Consider the following 14092-nt stretch of genomic DNA (forward strand, 5'->3'; position numbering starts at 1 on the left):
TAATGTATAGCTTTTCCCAATAAATCTAGATTATGTGTTCTGTTTTTATGCCTTGTTGCTGTTCTCTTTGATTCTTTAGATTAAAGAAATTTTTATAGAGAAAACACTGAGGAATGCTTGACTTTAAGTCATAAGAGGCATGTGATTTACTCTAGATCATTTATCATCAGCATAAGGAACACCACCTTGATCAAACTTAGGTAATTATAACTCTACCTAAACAAGTCTAGGTAGACCCATGTGTGAGAGTAGAGCTATCCAGGCAAATGAAGTCTACATGAACTGTACCAGTTGATTGCAGATCAATGAGAAGTAAATTCTCAGAAGATTAGGAATTATCCTGAATGACTCTGAATCAGTGTGATTACGTCTGGTGATAACTAACGTCTTCAACGTGATGTCCTTTGATTGATTCCTTTAGTCATGTCAATCAATGTGTATTGACTGCCACATGTTCATCAAGCATGCAGGTAACTCCCATGAAAATAAATGATTGTTTACAGTGTAATAATGTTAAAAAACATGTATAAAGCATGCTCTTTGCAAAAATGTAAGTAATAAAGTTAGGTTTTAGATATTCTACATATTTTAAAAGAAATGCTTAAAGTCATTATGACTTTAAGACAATATTGACATATTGTCAAAATTAATAAACATTTAATTGCATTTATCTATTTATTTATTTATTCATTTAATTTTTTTAGTTTTTTGAAACATGGTTTCTCTTTATACTATGGATATTCCCAGTTTAGTGATTCACATTCTTTCATTTTCTATACTAAGAGTTATTCTGATCATTCTTTAAAAATATTCTGTTTTCTTAATTACTATGTAGCCAAATAACTATCACAACTCTATGTGTTCGAAAATAGAGTATCCTTAGAGAAGAATGTCTTTATTTAAAACAGACATTGTGAAAGAATATACCAAGTCTATGCAAGCAATGGCTTTTTGTCTAAATATTTTATATTGCAGTTTCCATTTGAGTAATTGACAAATTTTCCTTGTACATAGATTTATACTAGATCTAATGCAGTCACAGTCAATAAGATGGAATTGTTTTTCACAATGTTACAGCTAAAACATGGTTTATGTGGTTGGCATCTGGTACCCAGTGAAAACCAGACTATAGATACATTTATTTATTCTATATTTCCTTTTTTTTCCTTTTTATTCAGAAGAGACTCTTTTTTGTTCACATACTATATCCTGATTACAGCTTAGCCTCCTTCTAGTCATTCTAGTTACTTCATACCTCCCCTCCCATCTGGATACAACCACTTTCTGTCTCTCATTAGAAAATAAAAAGACTTTTAAGAGATAGTAATAAAATAAAATATAATAAGATAAAACAAAAACTAGCACACAGCATTTGGAAAGAAACAAACAAACAGAAGAAAATAAGCCCAAGAAACACAGACCCATTTGTTGGCACACTCAGGAATCCCATAAAAACACTGAACTGGAAGTCCACATTTATATGCAAAGGACATATAGGGTAAAGAGGGAGAAGAAAACATGCATATGAATAAAATAAAATAAAATAAAATAAAAATAATAAGTTAAAATTTTTACAAAAGGAAAAGCCCTGACCTGACATTGTGAGACAAAAAAACCTCCAAAGGTACCTTTGCCTTTGTTCAGTGTTGGCCATCTACTATGGGACATGCAGCCTGCCCACTGGAATAGATTGTTTCCCCAGCGACATGTTTTTGGATAAATGAAATTTAAATTTCATTTGCAAGTAGTTAGCCATTGAAGGTTGCTCCTGAGTTGGTGATAGGGACCTGTGTCTACTTTTCCTGTCATCTCTAGGATCCCATCTGTGCAGACCTGTGCTGGTCCTGTCCCGAGCTACCTCAGTCTGTGAGTTCATGGGGGAACGGTCAGGTTGATTTAGAGAGCCTTGTTTTCTTGATGTAGTTCATTCTCTCTGACTCTTGAATTTTCTGCCTCCTCTTCTATGGGCTCTGAGGGGAGGGATTTGATGGAGACATCCCATTTATGACTGAGTGTTCCAAGGTCTCTCACTCTCTGAATGTTGTCTGGCTGTCGGTGTCTGTATTTGTTCCCATTTGCTGCAGGAGGAAGCTTCTCTGATAGTGTCTGAGCTGGAGGGACCCCGATGAATAAATTTATTACAAACATCCCTGCACCCTACCTGAATCTTTTTGCATTTGAATGCTGTTATTTAATGTGAAAGAACTTGATTTGTAGTATGCAGAAATTTAGTACTCACAATCACTAAATTTTGTCACATTTAAAAATATTGAGCAGAAAATTTCAAAACAAATCGCATTCAGTTATAATTGTATTAAGACCAGGATCTTACTAAGAGATAAAGAAATACTGGAAATCAATGGTTTCTGAGAAAAGAAGAACATTGTTTCTCCATAAACAAATCCAGGTTTCCCATTACTGAAGAGTCAGCCTGAAACAAATGTCAATATGAGCAGTAGTAAACTGACTGAATAGAGTGTGTTCTTTTGTTTAAATTTGTTTTGTTTGTGTATAAGCATATACATGTGTAAGAGTAATAATTAAAGAAGAGATCATGATTTAAATAGGATTTGGAGGATCAGTGGAGGAGTTGGATTGTGGAGGAAGAGGGATAGCAATAGAGTGCACATGTATGAAATTCCCAAAAAAAATATAAAAACAAATATAAGTAAATTGTTTAAAATTTTCCCAATAATGTGAAAAGGGCAAGATAAATAATTTTATTTAACCTCTGCACATAAAATTAACGCTATAGTTTCTTGTAACTCCCATACATATTTACAAGTGAGTATGTTCCAAGCACTGTATTTTTTTGGTAGATAAGGTTGTGGGTTTTTTTTTTTGTGTGTGTGTGTGTGTTTATTTTTACTTCAAATATTGGTTTCCATTTCACACCTAGTAAATTTTCCAAAAGTGGAAAACATAATTTCACAGTTTATAATAGATATATACTATCTCAGAAATAATCACATGATGAGTAATAGAGTAAGAACCCCATTAAACTTAATAGTGAAAATAATTTAGTTTCAACTGATAAAGGGATTTTTAAATGTCAAAATATATTTGTGTCCATTTTTCAAAAAGTAGAAATATATATAACATGGTAACTAAATATTCAAAAATATTGAAGCCATTTAAATACAGGATTCCATCCAGAGCAAGAAACATGGACCTATTAAATGAGCCATGCTGTGGAGACACAGCTTCCGGGCTATTAGAAGCTCCATGGATTCTGCCTCATCTCAGTCACTGATCTAGGTGCCACAGCACCCCGCAGATGGCTGAGCTCTTATATGACAGCAGTGATTAAATATCATCTGTAAGTTTTCTCTCATTTTATAAAAATGAATCATTATTTTTCAATTAAGTAAGAGATACATTTGTCACAAATGTTCATAGAGCTCGTCTCAAATTGTACAGTGACATTAGACTGCTTTCAAAACCAGGTTTCAGAAAATGGATTAAAAACCTCATGTGGAATGTCAAAAATGAGAGCAATGCCTTATTTCCACTCTATTTAATAATAAGAAAATTATATGCAGGCATCCTCTGGCCAGAATGTATTCTAGAAAAAATTCAATATGGTGTAACCATGTAACAGTGCTTTTTTTTAAATTAGCCCTTTATTTTTATCCCTATCTATCTATCTATCTATCTATCTATCTATCTATCTATCTATCTATCTATCTGTCTGCCCGACTCTCTCTCTCTCTCTCTCTCTCTCTCTCTCTCTCTCTCTCTCTCTCTCATAATCATTATCATCATCATCATCTATGTATCATCTATCATATTTCTATCTATCATCTGAATTTTTTAGAGACGATGTCTTGCTATGCAGCCTTAGCTTTTCTGGAACTTACTATGTAGACCACTTTAGTCTTCATGTCACAGAGATCTACCTACCACTGCTTCCTGAGTACTAGGATTAAAGACTTGGGCCTCCACACCCAGCCTGTGCTCTTTATTTTTAACTCACTCCAACTATGAAGGACATTACCTAAGGAAACTTGTGCCTTTCCACATTAGTATATGATATTTGTTTCTATACTAAAGAAACAAAATGACACAAATTGACAAGTCTAAAGCCCTATACTGACAGGATCAAAGATGAAGAGCTTTAAAAGAATGAAATAGCCTGTCAGGTCTCCAGGCTGAAAAACATCAGCTCTTGACTTTGCAACCTCCTCAAAAATAAAGTTAAGGAGTTAACTGCATCCTTTGAGTTATGCCCTATTCTGCCTGCAGAAAAATCCATCTGGAGTTAAGAGCTCACCCCTGGAGTCCTCTTCTGCCCCAGATGCTGGTCAGAACTGATGCATTCATTCTGACTCATATTGCTTTCATTGAAATTTTCATATATTTCATGTACTATACTAGGTAACAATTAATGATACAGTTGCGACAATAAAAACAAGATCTGTTTGTCAACTAATTCAAAGAGTGTTTGTCAAACCAGGCTTTTCTCTATGCACAGGTGATAACATTTTCAATAAAGCAAGCCAACTCTTAAGTAGTTTATATTTTAATCAAGAATGGGGAAAGAAAAGACAAAAACATTGTATTAGAACACAGTGTTAGCAGTGGTAAATATAATAAAGAAAACTGAAGAAGAAAATGGAGAGGGAGTTAGTTTATATACTATTATTCTCTCAATATTACATGCTGAACCTCTGTCTCTCTCTGTGTCTCTCTGTCTCTGTCTGTCTCTGTGTCTCTGTCTGTTTCTCTCTCTCTCTCTCTCTCTCTCTCTCTCTCTCTCTCTCTCTCTCTCTCTCTCTCTCTCTCTCTCTCTCCTGCCTCTCTCCCCTTCTGGCTTCAGGACCCTTTCCTGTTTGAGATCCTGTCCTGAACTCCTTCCATGATGAACAGCAATGCTGAAGTATAAGTCAAATAAACTCCTTCTTCCCCAACTTGCCTTTTGGTAATGGTGTTTCCTGACAGCAATAGAAACTCTAACAAGGACATCTGCTTTCCCACAGATCCACACACCCTCTGTCTCCCCTCTTCCACAGATCTACACCCCAGGTTTCCCCTAAGAAAAGAACAGGCTTACCAGGGACATCAACAAAACATAGTATACTATACTACAATAAGAACAGGTTATAACATCACATCAAGGCTGGATGAGGCAACCCAGTAGTCTGAAAAGGGTCCCATGAGTAGTCAAAAGAATCAGCAGTCATCCCTGCTTCCACTGCAATAACTCCTACAAGAACACTGAGCTATTCAGCCATATCATACATGTAGAAGACATAGGTTTTCTGCAACCCCCAATGAGTCCAAGTCAATTGATTCTGTGGGCCACGTTCTCATGTGGATCCTGACCTCTCTGTGTTCCTCAGACACTTCCTCCTGGTCTTCCACAGGACTCCCTGAGCTCCCCCTAATGTTTTGTTGTGAGACTTTGCATCTGCTCCCTTGAATTTCTGTATGAAGTCTCTCTTGGCTGTTTGATGATGATTCTGCTAGTCTCCAGGCCCAGAACAATCTGCAGCAGGACAAACTGTATGTAGGTGGAAGATTCTGTGGCAGGGTTGGTGTCCCAGTCATTTACTTGAGGCCTTGCCTGGTTACAGAAGAGTCTTTGCTAGGGTTACTTTCATAGATTCCATGGAGTGTCCATTGCACTAGGTTTCCACCTCATGCTCAAAACCCCCAGCCCCCAATTCTAGGCTTTTCTCCCAATATCCCCCCACCCCAATTGATCATTCCTATTCCCAACCTCACCTACACTGAGTCCATCAGCAAAATCTATTCTATTTCCCCTTCCTGGGGAGATCCTTGCATCTCCTCTTAAGCCCTCAGAGTTGCTTGGCCTCTCTAGTTGTGGATGATAGCATGATCATCTTTTACTTTATTGCTAATATCCAGTTATAATGGAGTTCATACCATGTTTGTCTTTCTGGGTCTTGCATTACCTCACTCAGGATGATTTTTTTCAAGTTCCATCTATTTTCCTACAAATTTCATGATGTCATTGTTTTTAAGAGCATCATAAATGTTCCATTGTATAAATGAACCACATATTCTTTATCCATTATTTGGTTGAGTGACATCTAGATTGTTTCAAGCTTCTGGATATTATGAATATAGCTGTCATGAACATAGTTGAGCAGGTGTCCTTGTAATAAGATGGAGTGTCCTTTGGGTATATGCCCAGGAGTAGTATAGCTGGGTGTTTAGGTAGATGGATGCCCAATTTTCTTAGAAACCATCATATTTATTTCCAAAGTGGCTGTACAAGTTTGCACTCCCACCAACAATGAAGGAACATTCCCCTTATCCACATGCTTGCCAACATGAGCTGTCACTTGTGATCTTTAGCTTAGCCATTCTGACAGGTGTAAGATGGAATCTCAAAGTCATTTTGTTTTGCATTTCTCTAATGGCTAAAGGATGTGGAACTTTTCTTAAAGCCTTTCCCAGGCATTTGAGTTTTCTCTGTTGAAAATTCTGTTTAGATCTCTAACCTCTTTTTAAATCAGATTATTTAGTTTGTTAATGTCTAGTTTCTTGAGTTCTTTATATATTCTAAATATAAGCCCTCTGTCAGATGAAAAGATGGTGAAAATTTACCTATTTTTTAGTCTGCAAGTTTTGTTTTGACCATTCACTTTGTTTTACATAAGATTTTCAATGAATTTCATGAAGTCCTGTTTATTAATTGTTGATCTTAGTGCCTATGCTTTTGGTGTTCTGTTCAGGAAGATGTCTCCTGTACCAATGAGTTCAAGGGAATTCCTCATTTTTCTTGTATCAGTTTCAGTTTATTTGGTTTTATGATGAAAGTTGGGTCGACTTGGACTTGAGTTTTGTGCAGGGTGATAGATATGGAACAATTTGCGTTCTTCTACGTATCAACATTCAGTTAGACCAGCACCATTTGCTAGAGATGCTTTCATTTTTTTTCCCATTACATATTTCTGGCTTCTTTCTCAAATTCTAATATCCATAGTAAGTGGATTTATGTGTGGTTCTTAGATTCAATTACATTGACCAACATGTCTATGTCTATGAAAATACCATGTGGTTGTTATCACTACAGCTCTACATTATAGCTTGAAATCAGGGATAGATAGTGATGCCTCCATAAGTTTTTTTTTTTTATTGTATAGGATTGTTTTAGTGATCTTGGCCTTTCTGTTTTTCCATATGAAGTTGAGTATTTATTCTTCTTTCAAGGCCTATAAAGAATTGTGTTGAAATTTTGGTGGGGATTGCACTGATTCTGTAGATTACTTAGAGTAGTAAATTCCATGTGGCTGCATTTTTGTATAAATATTGTTTAAATTTGACTTTGTAATGAAATATTTTGTTTTCTACATCTATAATGATTGAAATTTTTGATGTGTATTGTAGTGGGTAGCTGTTTCAGCTTTGACCTGGGCGTACTACCCATATTGAGGCTTCCAGTAACAGTCACACCTACGAGGCGGTGCCAAGACAGGAGCCCTTAAGACCTGATATCTGGGTGTGCCAGCTTTCTTGGTTCCTGGGTCCTGGACACTGGAAGTAAACCAAGTAGAGTTCTCCAGAGAACACCACTGGACTGCACCTCACCTCTCCTGGACCCTGTAACCTATCCCTTTACTTGTAAGTTATCCCACAAAATAAACCTCCCTTTTAACTATGGGCAGTTGCCTTAATATCTCCACCAATAGTGTATAGTAGTCTGGGTTGGCATCTGTGGTCTCTGTGAGTCTGCAGCACATCTGTCCAGGCCCTTCCAGATTTTAGAGTCTCCATAGAGAAGTCAGGTGTAATTCTAATAGGTCTGCCTTTATATGTTACTTGGCCTTTTTCACTTGCAGCTTTTAACATTCTTTCTTTGTTTTCTTTGTTTAGTATTTTGAGTATGTGGTGAGAGGACTTTCTTTTCTGGTCCAGTCTGTTTGGTGGTCTCTATGCTTCTTGTACCTTTAAGGGCATGTCCTCCTTTAGGTTAGAAAATTTTTCTTCTATGATTTTGTTAAATGTATTTTCTAGATTTTTGAGCTGGGATTCTTTTCCTTCTTCTGTTCATATTATTCTTAGGCTTGATCTTTTCATAATGTCCCAGATTTCCTGGATGTTTTATGCCAGGATTTTTTTATTTATATTTTCTGTTTTCATTGACTGATGAATCTATTTCTTTTATTATATTTTCAACACCCAAGATTCTCTCTTTCATCTCTTGAATTCTATTAGTTAAACTTGTCTCTGTAGTTCCTGTTCACTACCTAGATTTTCCATTTTCAGAATTCTCTAAGTTTGTGTTTTGTTTATTGCTTCCCTTTCAATTGTCAGGTCTTGGACAGTTTCCTTCACCCATTTGTATGTTTTTTTTTCCTTGGTTTTCATGGCATTACTTAAGGGATTTATTGATTTCCTCTAAATTTTTTGTCTGTCTTTTTCTCAATTCCTTTAAGTTTTTTTTCCCCATTTTTCTCTTTGAAGACCTCTATCACCTTCATAAAATTGTTTTTATGACCTTTTTCTTGTGCTTCGGCTGTGTTGGAATATTCGGGTTTGCTATTGTAGGACAGTTGGGTTCTGCTTTTGCCATAGTTCTCTGGCTCTGGCTGATTATATCTTACAATGTTATTTAGGCATATGTGGTTTGAATGATTACAGTTGCTGATTTCTGATCTTGTTTTTGTTGTATGGGTGTATTATTCCTTAGTTTCTATTTCCTCTTTTGTCTTCTGAGTTTCTGGAGGTGGGTATGACCTCTGATACAGTTTGGAGTCCCTGTCCAAGTTGGAGGTTAACTTATCTTTGCTGAAGCAGTGCTTCTCTGTTCTTCTGACTATTGCAGCCTGTACCTGAGCATCAGAAGTTCACTGGCATTGGGGACAAGGGCCACTGACATTCCTGGGATGAATGATGAGGTTGCAGTGGTTAGGTAGCAGAATGGGTCTCTAGGAACAGAATCTAGGGAGTGGGGTTGGTCAGCTGACAGGTAGGTCACTCACCTGTTCTTCTCACTGTCAGGGCCTGAACCTGAGCAGAGAACGTCTGCTGGATTTGGAAGCAAGGCCTGGCAGCAGGGCTTATGATGAGGTGGTAGGGCAAAGGATTTGGAATGAGTCTTTGGGAACAGAAAAGGGAGATGTGTAGTTCAGATGCAGTACCATATTTTTTGACACATACAATATGAAAATTTTTTCAGCTAAATGAGAACTATTATACATACCAACACACACAGGCGCTCTCTCTCTCTCTCTCTCTCTCTCTCTCTCTCTCTCTCTCTCTCTCTTCTCTCTCTCTCTCTCTCTCTCTCTCTCTCTCTCTCTCTCACACACACACACACACACACACACACACACATACACACACTGTAGCAAGGAAAAATGAAAACTACCATAATACCACTAATATCATATTGATCCTCAGACACTGACATTGTAAGACTTCAAAACCCCACTCTTTCCAATAGACAGGTCATCCAGACCAAAACTAAAGAGAGAAATACTGGAGTTAACTGACATTATAAACCAAATGTACCTAACATATCTACAGAATAGTTCACCCAAACAAGAGAAAAATACACCTTCATCTCTGCACCTCATGGAACTTTCTCCAAAATTGACCACATACTTAGACACAAACTAAGTCTCAACAGATATGGAAAAATTCAAACGATGCCCTACATCCTATCTGACCCCCATGGATTACAACTAGCTATCAACAACAGAAAGAGAAAGCTTAAAAATGCACGGAAACTAAAAATTTCTCTACTGAATAAAAACATGTCAAAACAAAAATTAAGAAAAAATAAAATATTTTCTAGAATTGGATGACAATGAATATACAACATTCTCAAATTATGGGATGCAATGAAGGCAGTTCTAAGAGGCAAATTTCTATGACTAAGTGCCTATAAAAATAAAAGGAGAGATCTCATACTAATAATTTAACTGCACACCTGAAAGTTCTAGAACAAAAAGAAGACATCACACCCAAAAGGAGTAGATGACAAGAAATAATCAAACTTAGCGTCAAAATCAATAAAATACAAACAAAAAATTAACCAAGAATTAATGAAACCGAGGTAATTATTTGAGATAATCAGTAAGACTGACAAATCCTTATCCAAATTAACTAAAAGGCAAATATCCAAATTAGCAAGATATAGCAGACACTGAAGAAATCCAGATAACCATAAAGACATATTATAAAAATCTGTCCTTGACAAAAATTAAAAAATATAAAAGAAATGGATAATATCCTCCATGCATATCATGTATCAATTTTCAATTGAGACCAGATAAGCAATTTAAACAGACCTGTAACCCCTTGTGAAATAGAGACAGTATTTAAAAATCTCCCAATAGAAAAAATATATATCCCAGGGCCAGATGAACTTATCACAGAATTCTACCAAATTTTTAAAGTGGATTTAGTGTCAATACTCCTCAAATTATTCCACAAAAAGAAACCAAGTAATCATTATTGAACTCACTTTATGTGGCCACAGTTACTCTGACATGCAAACCACAGTAAGACGCAACAAAGAAAATGAGTTAGAGACCAATTTCCCTTCTAAATATAGAAACAAAATTTCTCAATCCTGTACTTGCAAAGTGAACCCAATAACATCTAAGAAAAATCATCTATGAAGATCAAATAGGTTTGATACTATAGATGCAAGGATGGTTCAATATATGTAAATCAATAAATGCATTAAACCCATAAATAAACCATAAAACAAAAATCACATGATCATTTCATTAGATGGAGAAAAGGTCTTTAACAAAATCCAACACCTCGTTGGAACAAAAGCCCTGGAGACATTAGGAAAACAAGTGACATATATCAACATTATAATAAGGTGATATACCACAAACTCATAGCCAATATTAACACAAAATGAGAGAAACTCAAAGCAGTTCCATTAAAATCAGGTACAAAACAAGGCTGTCCACTCTCTTTACAGCTATTCAATATAGTACTTGAAGTCTTAGCTAGAGCAATAAGCCAACTGAAAGAAATTAAATGGATACAAATTGGAAGGGAAGAAGTCAAAGCTTCTTTCATTGCAGATATGATATGATACATAAGCTGCCCTAAAAATTTCACCAAGAAACTCCTACAGATGATAAATACTTTCAGCAAAGCATCTGGATACAAAATTAACTCAACAAATATCAGTAGTCCTCCAATAAACAAATGACTAACAGACTGAAAATTAAATAAGGAAAATAAAATCTTTCACAGTAGCCTCAAATAATATAAAATACCTTGGGGATAACTCTAATCAACCAAGTGAAAGACTTATATGATAAAAACCTCAAGACTTTGAAGAAAGAAACTGAAGAATATATCACACGCATGCATTTGTAGCATCAACATAGTAAAATTGATATCCTACCAAAAGCAATCTACAGGTTCAATGAAATTCCAATAAAAATTCCATCATAGTTTTTCGCAGATCTTGAAAGGACAAATTTCAGTTTCATATGAATAAAAAAATCTCAGGATAGCTAAAACAATCCTTAACAATAAGAGAATTGTTAGAGCTATCACCATTCTCAATTTCAAGTTGTACTACAAAGTTATAGCAATAAAACCAGCATGGTATTGGCATAAAAAAATGACAAATTGATCAATGGAATGGAATTGAAAACCAGACATGAATCCACAAATCTGTGGAAATCTGATGTGTGATAAAGAAGACAGAAATACACACTAAAAAAAGACAGTGTCTTTAACAAATGGTGCTGGTCTAACTGGAAATCTGCATGTAAAAGAATCCAAATAGAGCCATACTTAGCACTTGAACAAAACTCAGTTCCAAATGGATCAAAGACCTCAACATAAAACTGGACAGACTAAACCTGATTGAAGAGAATGTGGGAAGTAGCATTGAACTCAAGAAAAACCTTTCTGAAGATCAATAGTTATTAAATAGGACCTCATGAATCAGAGAAGGAAGCAATTATTGCAAAGGAAGCAATAATTCAGACATCTCAGCAGCCTACAGAATAGGAAAGGATTGTTTTTGTTTGTTTGTTTCTTTGTTTTTACCAATTATACATCAAATAGAGGACTAATGTGCAAAGTATATAAACAAATTTTAAAAAGGATATAAAAAAAAACAATTAAAAATGGGGTACAGATCCAAACAGAGACTTTTCAATAGAGGAAACTCTAATGATTGAGATTCAACATCTTTAGTCATCAGGAAATGCAAACCAAAACTACGTTGAGATTTAATCTTATACCCATCAGAATGGCTAAAATCAATAAAACAAAAGACAGCTCATGCTGGTAAGTACATGAACTAAGATGAACACTCATCCATTGCTGATAGGATCACAAAGTTTTATAGTCACTATGAAAATCAGTGTGGTAGTTCTCAGGAAGATGGGAATCCATCTACCTCAGGGTCCAGCTATACTACTCCAGAACATATACATAAAGTATGTTTCATCCTACTAGAGAGACACATGCTCAACCATGTTCATTGCTACTCTATTCATAATAGCCAGAAATGGTTGTGGAGTATTAGTTGAAGATGTGCTAAAATTGTTTATGCTGTGGAATATTTTTTAATGATGCAAAGATGTGTTGCATTCTTTTATGTTACATTTGTTTAACTCTTTAACGCTGTGTTACTGTGCCTGTCTAAAACACCTGCTTGGCCTAATAAAGAGCTGAATGCAAAATAGCTAGGGAGAAAAGAGAAATAGGCAGGACTGGCAGGCAGAAAAAATTAAAGATAGAAGAAGAGGGGAGTAGTGTTGGGGACCAGTCCTGACCTGTCAAAGGGTTCTTGAATGGAGGAGTGAGGAACTGGGGAATAATAGGAAGAAATATAGATGTAGATGAAGAAAAAGATAGAGACACAGGATAGCTTCGGGAGGGCCCTGGGTCAGTACCCTGTCACCTGGGGCTTATTCCTGAAGGGATTTTTATACATTAGCAAGGAGAGAGGCAAAAGGACACCCCATTTCAAGATCAAAGTACGAAATACAAACAAATGTAGATCTTTCCTTAATTCTCAAAACACCTGGTAACCACACCTTATGGCAAAGCATCTTATAATTAGGCCTTGAAATATAAGACACCTGGTAACCATACCTTTGGCCAAAACATCCTACTATGTAGCACTGGAGAGCAACATAAACTCTGACTTTCTTAGCGTGAGCCAAAATGGAAACAAGCCACAAGTTGGAATCTTTGTGGGCCCCCACAGAGGAGTGAACAAAAGAGAAGGAGAGAATTCAGTATGTATGATGAAAATAGTCTTAAATATTAAATGGTGTTTCACTTTTCTGTTAAATTATTTGGAGTACTACATGCAGTCAAAAAATACTAAATGAAAATCATTAGGGTTGATATGAACAAATATCAAGAAGGATGTAAAGTCATAATAAAAAATGAAAACTAAAAAAGAGAGAGACAGAGAAGGAGAGAATACCCAGGGCCAGCTGTTCAGGTACACAAGCCAGCTATGGAGTAAAAAATAAAGCAAGACATATAAAACACAGAAAGATAATAGCCCAGAGGCAAAAGATAGATGAGATAATTTAACTTAAGAAAAGATCGCTAGAAATAAGTCAGGCTAAGGCTGGGCATTCATAAGTAAGATTAAGTCTCTGTGTATTGATTTGAGAGGTACTTGGCAGGCTTTTAAAGAGGAAAGAGAAAAAACAACAACAACTACACAACACAGTTGTCCCTCAACAGAAGGATGGATAAAGAAAATATGACACAGTTACATAATAGAGTATTACTCAGTTGTTTAAAAAAAATGAAATTTTGAAATTTGAAATGGAACTACAGGAAATCACCCTGAGTGAGGTAATCAAGACCCAGAAAGACAAAGATGGCATGAATTCACTTCTTTAATATATGGTTATTAGCCATAGAGTCAATGATAACTAAGCTATAATCCATAGAACCCCAGAGGTTATGTTTAGTTGAAGAGACTAGTGGGGGACAGATAGAACTCGGTAGAAAAATAGAAATATAGTAAATTGTATGGATGTGTGCAGTGGGACTGTGGATCAGGTGGAGGCGGGAAAGGAAGAATAGAACAGAGGAGAGATTATGGAGCAAGACAGCTAAAATTAAGGACCATTTGAGGAGTACAATGGAATCCTAA

The sequence above is a fragment of the Peromyscus maniculatus genome, chromosome 13 (assembly GCF_049852395.1).
Source record: "Peromyscus maniculatus bairdii isolate BWxNUB_F1_BW_parent chromosome 13, HU_Pman_BW_mat_3.1, whole genome shotgun sequence".
NCBI classification, from domain to species: domain Eukaryota; kingdom Metazoa; phylum Chordata; class Mammalia; order Rodentia; family Cricetidae; genus Peromyscus; species Peromyscus maniculatus.